The 14,088-nt window shown below is 40.8% G+C and overlaps 1 pseudogene; it reads left to right on the top strand.

Annotated features, from left to right (window-relative positions):
* Positions 1-8,778: 8,778 nt before the first annotated feature.
* On the top strand, positions 8,779-9,631 carry LOC120308351 (annotated as a pseudogene).
* Positions 9,632-14,088: the final 4,457 nt, after the last annotated feature.

Below are 14,088 nucleotides of genomic sequence, written 5' to 3' on the forward strand. Positions count from 1 at the left end.
ATCCTACCTTGTGGCTGGCAAGTGGTAATGTCCTTCTAAGCCAGCAGTTGATAGACTCCTCCTGCTTCATTTCCTCTTCCACCAAGTATTATCTCCTGGAAGGAAAGACAATCATTAATTGCTCGTTTTAATGGGTGGTTGATTGAGATTAGGCAATTGTAAGTTGGAACCTGGCTTACCCACAGTTAGTCATCTTTCAAGTTGCCACAGTAACAGATACAGCCATAATGATGGTCCTTCTCTTATATATTTTATAAGACTCATTTAAATAAACTACTGTATGTAATATTAATTATCTGGCCATTGTCAAATCTATACTTCACAGTTTTTCCAGAAAAGGCCCTAAGACAAGTGATATTGCAGCTGAACTTTTAAATGTCCCCCAGGTGGAAACTGATGGTTTACCTAGAGAACTCAGATAGCCTCAGAGAATGGTGTTCCCCCACCCCCACCCCCACCAACTTTATTTCTTTACATAAAATTCCCCTTGGAGGAGTTCAGGAAAAGAAAACTTTTGGCATGATACTAACATTTCCACTTCAAATCATCAAGAGAAAAGATTTCATCTAAGTGCTTCCACGGGGATCTAAGAGTTTCTAATTTGTGGGAGGATTTACCTTATTCAAGAAAAAAAAAATCAAGACTCACATATAAACTCCTCTATGGACTTACGCAAACAGACTTAGCAGGGAATTGTGTTAGATTTTATTCAGGTAAGTTTGATATTTGTGGGCATAATTTAGGAGATGCCCCCTAAAATTATTCCTAAAGCTAGGATTGGACCAGTCCTTACACAGTTACTCTTTTTACAACTGATTGTCAGGGCTGTCAGAGATAGCCTCATACTTACCTATTCCCATTTTCTATGAGAAGAAATTCCAGGTGTTCAGAAGTGGTGCAGTTTTCTGGTTTCTGCCTCCTTCCAGAAGCAGTACCATGCATCATGTGCGTGGAGGCCATTTCTTTCCCCTTTCTCCACAAGAAAGCAAGAATCAACCCAGCCTTTGAAAAGGCCCTCTGCTGCCCCACTGGCTGGAAATGAGGACCTTCAGTGGCACCAGGGAGGGGAGGGGACCCATTCTTAGAACTATAGAAAAGTCTTTCAAAGAGGTACATAGCTTAGACAACAGTACTGGGCACCCTCCTTTATTTTTGCTTGTGTTTGAGTGATGTGGTTTCTGGAATAGCCTGAATGACAGTCAGAATGGTCCAGCTAACTTCAAATAATCAATTTGGACTTTCTCTAAAAGGGAGTAAATTCTTCTGCTTCTTTCTTTTTCTGAAACTTATGAAGAATCCTTTTTGGATTTTCTACTAGGGCCATGCCTGGTTATTCTGATGAAATCTGGGGAGTAAACTTTGGGAACAATAAAAGACAACAGCTTTTTTAAAAAAATGTTGGAATAAACATAGTTCTCTGAAATTTCCTGCACAAAGAATGGAATCTAAGAGTGAAACCAAGTTGAGCTTCAGTGCTCTGAAATGCCAGAGGGTTATATGGATGAGAGGAGATTCAGAGAAGATACAAGAAATGTTTGAGTGCTCTTATTTTCTGAAGGATTTCAAAGTATGTAGGGCCTTCAGAAGGACAAAGAACTTTTCAGTGTTCTTAAGAGATGATGATAATTTTAGAAGTTACTGTAGTGGGATTTTATTTATTTATTTATTTATTTATGAGACTTATATACCGCTTTAAGTGCAAGCACTCTCTAAGCGGTGTACACCAGTAAGCAATGTATATATATATTTACATTGCCCCCAACAATCTGGGTCCTCATTTTACCTACCTCAGAAGGATGGAAGGCTGAGTCAACCTTGAGCCGGTGAGATTTGAACCGCTGACCTGCTGAACACAGTCAGCTAAAGTGGCCTGCAGTACTGCACTCTAACTGCTGTGCCACCTCGGCTCATTAAGGAGTTTAAACACATTGCAGATGTAAAAGGTGAAATGCTGAAGGTATCACAGAACAGGGTAGCTAATTTCATCTGTGTGGTAGAGATACGCACATTGCTGTAGTGGAGATTTTAAAGGTACCTCATACTGCTCCAGTTTTCTGAAATCCATTAATTCTGTCTTTCCAATGTGGTGCCTACTAAGTGTGATAGGAGTCCAGCTATCAGAGAGCCCAAGTCTTCCCTTTCTTCTATTTTGAAATAATTTTATTTTGGGGCGGGGGGGGGAATTGCCAATTTATTGTGTTTAGAGTAAAGACATCCTTGAGGTGGCCTAGCATCTTTGGAACCAGATATTCCAATGTTCTAAAGGCAGTACACAATTGCTTCTGAAATATTTTCCTTAAAAACATGGGGTCTATGAGAAAGTGGCAGAGTTAAACATAAATCAACAAACAGGATACTGCAACTGTCATAAATATGAATCAGTTGCTAAGCGTCTGAATGTGATCATGTGACCATTGGGATGTTGCAACGGTCATAAGTGTGAAAAAAAGTAACTTTCTTCACTGCCATTGTAACTTTGAACAGTCACTAAACAAGCTGTTATAAGTCGAGGACTACCTGTACTTTTGTGATTGCTCCCTTCTCAGAGGAGCTAATTAGGTATATATGACAGAACACATTTGAATGCAGAACATGAATGGATGACCTTCATCTTTCTAATTTGAGACTTCAGTTAGTCCATAACTGGCACGTAATGGACTGCCAGGGTGGCATATTTTACAATTATGCAGAGATCCAGGTTCACATCCAGCAGCTAGTTATTATGTTCATTGATTTAAGTTTAATTCTCTCACTTTCTCATAGACTGATCGGTTTTAGAGAAAATATTTCAGAAGCAATTGTGTATTGCCTTTAGAACATTGGAACGTATTTTGCTCCATAACTCATTTAAATATAGAAGAGTTTCCAGTTAATACACTGCAGGATTCATTATGCACATGCAGACCCTATAAAAATCCATTTCAAGGTCATAGAAATGTAGACATAAATTGCTAGTGATTTTTTTTAAGGAGGATATGCTTACCAGTATAAGAATGTATACAATGTATACATCAGTTCTTTGCTAATTATGGAGAAATGCTCCTTCTGGTGGTGACTTGCAAGAGTTTGTGGCATTTGGGTGTTTGCAACATTTAAAACAATTGGACTAGTTTAGAGGCATTTTGAGCTCTGCTCCCAGAGGCTAAAACTAAAGTTATAAGGCTGAAAAGGGCACTTTATTTTTCCTCTTCATCAATTATATATATATTCTATATATAGAACAGAGTTCATTCTTAATTTGCCTTGTGGGATGCTGATATAATAATAATAATAATAATAATAATAATAATAATAATAATAATAGTAGTAGTAGTAGTAGTAGTAGTAGTAGTAGTAGTAGTAGTAGTAGTAGTAGTAGTAAAGTTGGAAGGGACTTTGGAGGTCATCTAGTCCAACCCCCTGCTCAGGCAGGAAACCCTATACCAGTGGTGGTGAACCTATGGCACGGGTGGAAGAGGCGGCACTCAGAGCCCTCTCTGTGGGCACGCACGCCGTCGCCCCAGTCCTAGGCCTTCAGCTGGGTTTTATAAAACCTTTTCACTTTAGGCTTCTGCCGCCGTGTGCAAAAAAAAAAAAAGTTCAATCAATCAATCAATTTCAACTTCTTGTGGGAAAAAAAGATCTTGCAAAGTTGGAATTGATTGATTGAACTTTTTAGTCCCACCCAGTCTGCCGTTACCACCGCAGCCACGCCCACCCAATGGGCCACACTCATCCGGCACCGACGATGCATAAGTGGGTTTTGGGTTGCAGTTTGGGCACTCGGTCTCTAAAAGGTTCGCCATTAGTGCCCTATACCATTTTGGACTAATGGCTGTCCAGTCTCTTCTTAAAAACTTCCAGTGTTGGAGCATTCACAGCTTCTGGAGGCAGGTTGTTCCACTGGATAATTGTTCTAATTGTCAGGAAGTTTCTCCTTAGTTCTAGGTTGCTTCTCTCCTTGATTAGTTTCCACCCGTTGCTTCTTGTCCTGCCTTCAGGTGCTTTGGAAAATAGTTTGACTCCCTCTTCTTTGTGGCAGCCCCTGAGATATTGGAACACTGCTATCATGTCCCCCCTTGTCCTTCTCTTCGTTAAACTAGACATACCCAATTCCAGCAACTGTTCCTTATATGTTTTAGCCTCCAGTCCCCTAATCATCTTTGTTGCTCTTCTCTGTACTCTTTCTAGAGTCTCAACATCTTTTTTACATCACGGTGACCAAAACTGGATGCAGTATTCCAAGTGTGGCCTTACCAAGGCATTGTAAAGTGGTATTAAAACTTCACGTGATCTTGATTCTATCCCTCTGTTAATGCAGCCCAGCACTGTGTTGGCCTTTTGGGCAGCTGCAGCACACTGCTGGCTCATATTTAAATGATTGTCCACTAGGACTCCGAGATCCGTCTCACAGTTGCTATTATTGAGCAAGGTACCCCCTATACTATACCTGTAGGTTTGGTTTTTCTTGCCTAAATGTAGAAGCTTACTTTTTTCACTATTGAATTTCATTTTGTTAGATAGTGCCCAATGTTCAAGTCTGTCCAGATACTTCTGTATCCTAAGCCTGTCTTCTGGAGTGTTGGCTATTCCTGCCAGCTTGGTGTCATCTGCAAATTTGATGATTTCCCCATCTATCCCCTCATCCAAATCGTTGATGAAGATGTTGAAGAGCACTAGGCCCAGAACAGAGCCCTGGGGCACCCCACTACACACTTCCCTCCATGTAGATGTGGTCCTTTGAGGACAACTCGCTGAGTGCGGCTGGTCAGCCAACTATGGATCCATCTGGTGGTGATGCTGTCTACCCCACATTTTTCTATCTTGTCAAGTAGTAGGTTGTGATCTACTTTATCAAATGCCTTACTGAACTCCAAGTAAATTATGTCCACAGCATTCCTCTGATCCACTAATTTTGTCACTTGGTCAAAGAATGCAATAAGATTTGTCTGGCATGATCTATTTTTGACAAACCCATGTTGGCTTTTAGTAATGATTTGTTTGCCTCTAGGTGTTCACTGATTCGTTGTTTGATTATCTTTTCCAGGATCTTCCCAGGTATTGAGGTCAGGATGATAGATCTGTAATTTCCTGGGTTCATTTTTTTCCCTTTTTTGAAGATGGGAACTACATCAGCTCTTTTCCAGTCCTCTGGTAGTTCCCCTGTGCTCCAGGATCTTTGAAAAATATAGTTCAGTGGTTCCGAGATCACATCTGCCAGTTCCTTGAGAACTCTGGGGTGTAATCCATCTGGTCCTGGCGATTTGAACTCATCTAGGCTGGACAGGTGCTCACTAACCATTTTCTTGCCTATCTTAACTTGTGTTTCTATTCTGTTTTTTTATGGCACTATTTTTGATAGGTTGGTCTGTTTTTTTGCCCTTTGGGTAAAGACAGATGGCAAAAATAGTTAAATAGTTCTGCTTTCTCCCTGTTGCTTGTCACCTTCTTGCCACTTTCACCCACTAATGGACCAATCATTTCTTTCAATTTTTTCTTGTTTTTTACATGCTGAAAGAAGCTTTTTTTTGTTATTTTTGACTTTGATTGCAAGCCTTAGTTCATTTTGAGCCTTGGCTTTCCTCACTTCATCTTTGCAGGCTCAGGCTATTTGCTGATATTCTGACTTAGTTATGTGCCCCTCTTTCCACTTTCTATACGTCCTTTTTATCTTTCAATTTGTCAGAGAGTTCTTTATGCAGCCATGCTGGTTTCTTTTGGAAGTTATTATTTTTCCTCTTTGGTGGTATTGTGCTAGACTGGGTTTTTATTATCTCATTTTTCAACATTTCCCAAGCTCCTTGAGTTGTTTTCCCCTTGAGGATTTTCATCCATGGAATCCTTCCCAAGCCCTCTCTAAGTTTATTGAAATTAGCTCTCTTGAAGACTTTAATTTGACTGTGTTCTGTTGCTTGTGCTTCCATAATGTTGAATTCTAACATTGTACGATCACTTCCTCCCAGGGTTCCTATGGCTTCAACACCTTCTATCATTTCATCTCTGTTAGTGAGAATTAGATCCAAAATGGCTAATCCCCTAGTTCCCTTCTCTACTTTTTGGGAGACAAAGTTGTCTGCTAGGTTTGCCAGGAACCTGTTTGATCTTCCACTTGGTGCAGAGTTTGTCTCCCACTTGATGTCAGGATAGTTAAAGTCCCCCATTACTATTGTGATGTGCTTCCTTACATACCTTAGTTAGCTGACTAGCAAAAAGTTCATATATTTCCTTTGTTTGGTTGGGTGGTCTGTAGTATACACCTATGGCAATGTCATCCCCCCCCTTTTATATTGACCCAAATGCATTCAAGACAGTTTTTATTGTTGTTGTGCTCTATTTCTGTAGAGATGTAGTTATTTCTTATATAGAGAGCAACTCCACCTCCTCTTTTATTTGGTCTGTTTATTTTAAATAATTTAAATCCCTCTAGCTGTGTGTTCCATGTGTGGGTTTCATCCCACCATGTTTCCATAATGGCAACAATATCATATCTGCCCTCATTAACCTGAATTTCTAGTTCACCCTGTTTGCTGTTCTACTCTGTGCATTGGTTTATAGACATTTGAGTCCTTTATGACTGGCCCTGTGTTTACTTTCTACATAACCTGTGTGGTGCCTGAGTTCCTCTATTGTCTTACCACCTATTTGGTTAGTGCACTTCGTGTGGCACTCATTATTAGAGGCTTGATTTTGCTTGACAGCAAGGTTGGTATTCTTGTCCACACTCACATCTATGTTACATGCATACATAGCCCTATAATTTTTAGATTATATATAACTATATTTCAGAATATAACTATATTTCAGATCAAATGAATAGTCATCATTTCCCCCCCCCCTCTTTGTCTTTTACAGACTGAGAATACATCCGCTGTTGTAAAAGCCATTTGTGCATCTTTGGATCAGACCAGGTGTTTATCCATGGCCCTTTTTTTTTAATTTAGTGGGAGGCTCTGACAAAATCCAATATTCCCCAAGCTTATGTTAGTGACCACATTTTGTCCGTGGCCTAAATACTAATTTTATGCCTCCCTTTCTATCATAACATCCACTCCTCGCCTATATTCAGTGTCTCTGTGCTTTATTGCTTTTTTTTTTGCCCAGGTGATCAAGAGACCTTCTTTTCCATCTCAATCCAATAAAATGTACTTGGATGATTTTTCCTTGATGCTTTTGATTGCATCACTGCAATCACTCATTCTTTCCTTTCTTTTTTTCCCTTAGTGTCAATTAACAGGTTGTTAAAGGTATCTGGACATTTGAATATTTGATTTAAAAATGATTTTATAATTAAAATAGTTTTTCTTCAGAAATTATGTAGTTGCTTAGATACCCTGCATTTTCTGTCCTATGTATGTTTTTGTTTCCTTTTTTAAGAATGTTTGTGTGCTCTGTGTGTGTGTGTGTGTGTGTGTCCTCACTCTGCAGACACTCAGATTTACATGCAATCCAGATAGAGCCTTGGGGTTTAATTTTTATGTGGTGGACATCGAATATAATTTGTCACTAGGAAGGATAGAGCACAAGGCCAACTCTTGTTGATATCTGAGCAAAGGTACAAATGCCTATTGAAGTAACCACATCTTTATTTGCTAATCTAAATTATTGATCCAATAAGGAACTCCAACATATTGTTCTCCCTTAAATCCTTTAGTTACAACTTTAACTTCAGAAATCCATGTCCAATAGTTTATAATTGTCTTTTTGTGGCAGAACAGCAAGCCCGGTATGCACTAGAAATGTTTTCCAAGAGTTTTCCTTAAGGTCTCATTTAAACAGCAATAGGAAGACTAGATTAGAACTAGATTTAAAATTAGAACTAGATATAAAATTAGAACCAGATATAAAATGCTACTATCATCCATCTACTGTGGTATTTCTCTAAATGAGAACCATTTCCTCTACATACAACAAAATTTGTTACAATAATTCAACAAGATCAAAATTTGAGAAGAAAGGGCAAACAGGTCTATATTTTATACAATGTATATGTAGTATCAATACAAGCCTTGAATACAGAGCCATCTTAACAAGGACTGAGATTTCCGATATCAGGCTACTAAATTTTTTATATTACCTTTTTTATTTTTTATTTTTAAAAAACTGGATGGAGGAATGATTGACAGAAGAGCTTTCCTATGGAATCAGGGAGAGGTTTGTTAAAGGCCTGAGCTGACTAGCAATTTACTACATGGGGAGAATAATCCAAACCAGAAGGGAGAGGAATCTATGTGAAATATATCCCACTTTTGCCCTTTGACCCATTAGAAAAGGTAATGTGGCCTTCAAGTCTGGGCTGGCTCTAGGTGTCTACATGAACACGTTCATGCAGTTTTCTTGGCAACCATGCAGAATTGATTTAATGTTAACTGTTCTAGAAGGTTTCTGCAACTGTAAAGTACAGCCTTCTTCAGAGTCTTCCTTCGAGTTTTGCTTCAGTTCCAACCTTGTTAACAGTTTGAGCCCCAACAAGGACCTTTAAGCATTCACATACTGTATGCTGAGACCACCTTCAAAAAGGATTAGCAGAATACATGGAGTGCTCCTAAGCAATGAGAGCCTTCTGTTGCTTTTTTCTTCTAAAAGTTGTAAATATATCCTGTAAATATATCCAAAATATTAACACAGAGAAGTGAAAGCATTTCAGGGCAAAATTGGTCAAACTCATACCAAATGTATCGTGGGAGGTGGGAATGTCAACACTTTATTTAACATGTTAGCAGGTATTCTCTATTTCAGGGCTGAAAACTGCAACATTCTAATTTATTTTTGCTCAGTAAACAGGTTATGCTTATGGAAATGATGAATGTGGAAGGAAATCGGACATTGATTACTGATTTTATCTTGGCTGGGTTTACAACAGACCCATTTCTACGCATAATCTTCTTTGTGCTGTTTTTGGTCTCCTACACTATAACACTGGTTGGGAATCTGGGCCTTCTGGGACTGATCTACCTGGATGTCCGCTTGCACACACCCATGTACTTCTTTGTGGGCAGCCTTTCCTTCCTGGATGTCTGGTATTCTTCAGTCTACACTCCTCGGATATTGTCTGACTGTGTGTCCATGAACAACCACATGACCCTTGCTGGTTGTGCAGCCCAGTTCTTCTCTGCTGGCTTGGCCTACACTGAATGCTTCCTGCATCCAGCTGGTGGTAGGAGCCTATGCAGCTGGCTTTGCCAATGCTATTGCCCACACTAGTAATACCTTCCACCTACGCTTTTGTGGGAACAATGTCATCAACCACTACTTTTGTGATGTGACACCCCTTGTGAAGTTGGCCTGTGATGACATAGGGATCTATGATCTCATTGTGTCTTCTATGATGGGTTGCAGTCTGCTGGCAACTACAGCTGTCATCCTAAGGTCATATATTGCTATTGTGGCAACCATGGTCCGTATCCATTCAGCCACAGGGAGATGCAAAGCCTTCTTCACTTGCTCAGCTCACCTTGTCTCGGTCACCCTCTTCTATGGCTCCATTCTCATCATGTACTCCAGGCCCAACTCTCAACACACTCCAAGTTCAGATAAGGCCTTGTTCTATACAGTAGTCAACCCTCTGGTCAACCCTTTCATTTACAGTTTACACAACAAAGATGTGAAGGCAGCGTTCGAAAAGGTCTGGGGCAGATTCATATCATCCACATGAATGCCATTGATACTGCCTTTTTACACAATGGGTTACCAAAATAAAAGTTCTTAGAGAGAACCAGGGGACCAGAGATATTATTTCAGTGACTAACCATTGTCTTCACTCTGCAAAATCTCCTCACTTACCTCTCTCAATTGGATAGTGGTTTTCCATTTTCCCAATCTTCTCCTTACCTACTAGCATCTTCATAGGAGCATATTCCAGAAAACAGAAACAAAGGAGGACACATGATCATAATGAAACCATCAGACAATGGCAAACTAGAGAGACAGTTTGGGTCTTGTGGAGGATGGATACTTATGGATTAAAAGTATATTTAATTCTCTTCCAGTCTGAACCCAGAATTGGGAAAGTACCCAAGGGCTTCCTCAGAGCCAATGTCAAATACTTGTTCCTCCCCTCCTGGAATTATAAAAAAGTATGCCAATCTAAACTGTACTACTCACTTCTGAGGCTGCCTCTGCAATCTGGTAGGAAAGTTTCATGTGGGATCATTTAAAGGCAGCCATTGGTGGATATCCCCAGCTTCCCTTCCTCCCTCACTAATTATCATCCATTGGCAAGAGGAAAAGGCATAAATCACTTTATCTAATCATGGGTGAAGTGGCACTGCATAATCGAAAGAATGGCACCTGGGCTCTAGATCTTAGTCACATTTCAAGTTACGAGAGTGACAGGATAGAGCCAATACTACATCATTTAATCTATGACTTGGTACCTTTCAAATTCATAGCAGGGCAGGCTAAAATCACAGAGTGGTCAGTGTTTGTAACCTGTCATTGAATCCACATGGAAGATGTTGTTGCCCTCCTTACTTTTCATGAAGATGGAGAGAACTTCCTCCAATATTTCCTTGAACCATTCTTCCTTTCCAGAGAAGTAGCAACCCACCTAAGTCACAATAACATGCCTTCTAAGGGTAGAAAAGAAGACAAAGAAAGCAAGACAACTTCGTGTCAGCTTCCCACCATTAAAGCCAGTGGGGAAATCAACAGAAATCTGCAAGTCCCAGATATGCAGGTTGCTGCTGAGATAGGAAGGGAATGAGGAGGTATGTGAAGAGTGCTTGAAAGGCATGGTGAGAGTCAGAGAAGGTGTGTTTGAGAGACACAATGTGGGTTGGGGAGAGGTATGAGTGTGTGAGGCAGTGTGGCACAGATTGGAATGGCTTTGTGTGGATCAGGAAAAGACTGGTTGGCATGCGGGGTGCACAAGAATTGTGCACATCAGGGAGGATGCGGAAAAATGCAATGGGGTTCATGAAAGGCAGAGGGAGGGTCAGGGAGACTGCACAAGTGTGTGAGTGGATTTTCGAGAGGAGTGGCACAGGTTGGAAAGGATCAGGGAGGGTACACAAGAGGAATGGTGCAGGTTGGGGAGGTTGTGTAGGGGTGCGAGGGGTACCTGAGAAGCATAGTGTTGGTTGTGAAGGGTGCGTGAGGGTGCAAGGGTGTGCAAGAGTGAGCATGAGAGGCATGGTGTAGGTTGGGTAGGAAGTGTGAGAAATGCTATGTGGGTCAGGGAAGGTACACAAGGCTATGAGGGATGTTGTACATATTTTTATAGTCCAGTACTTTCTCCCAGTACTTGGTAAGTATAGGACATTGTAAAAACATGTGTTTTAAAGAAGCATTATTACATTTCCAACAAAATGCTTTGTTTGACAGTCCTTTCTATACAAACATAATGGAGTCCAGTAAATTCTAAATATTATTTTTTATTGTATAACTCATAATTTAAAGTTCATTTACACTCTTGCAACAGAAGTTAAGACTCTCTCCTATAATCTAGACCAGTGATGGCGAACCTTTTAGAGACCAAGTGCCCAAAATCTGGCCCTGCCCCTGCTCCACCCCCCATCCCCCACCCCGCCTGCCCACAAGACCACTCACTGCCTCCAGGGCCCACCACAGATCACCCAGGCAGCCCAGCAGCGCTATGGTGGCCACACCCTCTGCCCACGCTCTGCAGCATCAACTGCATGAGGGGTGTGAGGGCAGAGTCTTGTCTCTGCTGCCTGGCTGCCATGTCCTTGGCTGCACTGCTCCATGTGGGCCACACTCAAGGGCAACTCTCCTTCAGGGGGGCTGCTGGAGAGGAGGAGGTCACAGGGGGAGGCAAGGCTGGGGCAATGGCACGTGTGCCCACAGAGAGGGCTCCGAGTGCCGCCTCTGACACCCGTGCCATAGGTTTGCCACTACTGATCTAGACAGATTATTATAATCTTTAATTTTTTATTCCACCCATTCCTTACCATCTGCATATCAAACTGGTTTACTGATAACAAATATCTATAAAAACTAACAGTGGGTTGTTTTTTATTTATAAAGGATTTAATAAATTGTTTTTATTTCTCAGGTGTCCCCAAAACCAAAAATGCTGCTGGTCCAAACAGTGCTGTTAACAAATGTTGCAATTATAAATATTGCCACTTGGCTATGTTTGACAGATAATATTCATCTGTTAGCACAGAGTATGTTAAAAATTTATCTTCATTATTTATCAGTTGATCCAAAGTCAATATTCCCACTTCCCTCCAGTTTTTCCGTATCTTTCTCCCAATGTTTAAAGTTGGGTTTTCCCATATAATCTATTTGGCATGGGAAAAGGGGTCACTTCCCACCATGCCCCAATGGGGTTCTTCAATTCCAAGAATATGTTTACAGAAAATGGAATTACCAATTAATGAAGGCGGATTCAGTTTTCCGAATCTGGAGCTACAGTATGTCAAACTCTTTCCTAACTCTCCCTCTGCCTAACTTACTCCAACAAGGGAAAGGAATTAAAACTTCCCAAACTACCCTCTCTCCCTCTCTTCATCTGGCTTGCCCACATCGAAAGAGAAAGAAACAATAAGACTTCACCTTTGCCCCCCACCCCCACCCCCCTCTCTCTGCCTGGCCTGCTTCAAACAAACAGCTCCGGCAAGCTACTCCCACACACACTCTCTCTCTCTGCCTGGCCTACTTCCAGCAAACAGCTCCACAATTACTCTCACTCTCTCTATCCCTTTCCCTTTCATCCGGCTTGCCTATAATGAAGCAAAAAAAAAAAAAAAAAAGCAAAAGCAAAAACCCAGCTTCTTAGTCTCTCTTCAGTCAGCTAGCTCAGAACGGCAAGCTCCACCAAGCCTTCTCTCTTCCTCCCTTCCTCCCTTCTATCGGCTTCTTCTTCCTTTTTCTTCCCTCCTCCAAGCCACACCCTACCGCCAGACCCATGGCAGCTGCTGGAGCTCTTCATCTTCCTGCCAAACTGGAGGGCTTCTGCAAAGCCTGTCAGCTGCCCCATTCTCACCCCACCTCCGCTACATAGGTAACAAATAATAAAGCCACATCATTCAAATATAATCAGCAAAAGTCTGTTAAGTTAGAAGAAAGAAGAATATAATATATTTAACCTTGAATAAATCAATCAATTTCATATTCTTTCCTTTCATTTACACAGTAATTTATCATTTTTTCTAAAAATGCAATAAAAATCCTTTCTTCCCATATCTGATTCTCAAGTCTATCTTTTTGCTTTCAATTCATTTGTTTCCCTTTGGCTGTTTCCTTGTTTGGTAAATGAACAAATAATCACAAAAACAACAAAAGACTGGTTATTACCAATAATCTGATTTTCTTTTCCTGAAAAGGCTCCAAGGCAAGTGATGATTACAGCTGAGTTTCCAAGTGCCCTCAAGGTAGAAGTAAATTGTTTACCTGGAGAACTCAGCCAGCACAAGGGAGAAGAAAAAACTCCCCGGGGAGCAATAGGAAAAAATCTTTTGATGTTATAATAATATTCCCATTTCAGATTGTCAAGAGGACAGATATATTGCAACTGCTTCCATAGGAAAATGAGACTGTCTAATCTCAGGAAGAAGCCACGCGGTTATTTTACTTGGGGAAAAATAAGACTCCCATATAGGCTAATCGGTTGGCTTTTTCAAAAGATCTTAAACAGGAAACTGTATTTGGCTTCATTCAGGTAAGTTTGATGTCTTGTGGCATAATTTATGTAGATGTCTCCTAAGCTTCTGCCATTCTAGGAGCTAGGTCTATACTAGTTCTCCCGTGGCCCCTCTTCTCACATCTGACGGCCAAGGCTGTCAGAGGCAGGCTCACACGGGTCCAGTCCCGCTCTTCTTTGAACAGAAGAAGTTCCAAGGCATTCAGAAGTGTTTCATCTTTCTGACTTCTGATTCCCCCCAGAAGCAGGTCTTGCATGGTAGAAGCTGACTTCAGAACCATCCTCTTTGGGGACAATCAAATAAAATTAGGATTAAATGTGGTTCTCTATAATTTCCTGCACAGAGTGATGCCTGAGATTGAACCTGAGTTATAACCCTGTGCTCTTGTGAGCTAGAGGATTGTATGACAAATAGAAATTTCAAAGAAGGTACAAGAAATGTTGAAATGCTGTTATTTTCTGGAGGAGGATTTCAAGGGTCCAGAAATATGAGTTTTTCAACA

This window comes from Crotalus tigris, unplaced genomic scaffold (genome assembly GCF_016545835.1).
Source record: "Crotalus tigris isolate CLP2741 ecotype Arizona unplaced genomic scaffold, ASM1654583v1 scf7180000017899.1852299, whole genome shotgun sequence".
NCBI lineage: Eukaryota > Metazoa > Chordata > Lepidosauria > Squamata > Viperidae > Crotalus > Crotalus tigris.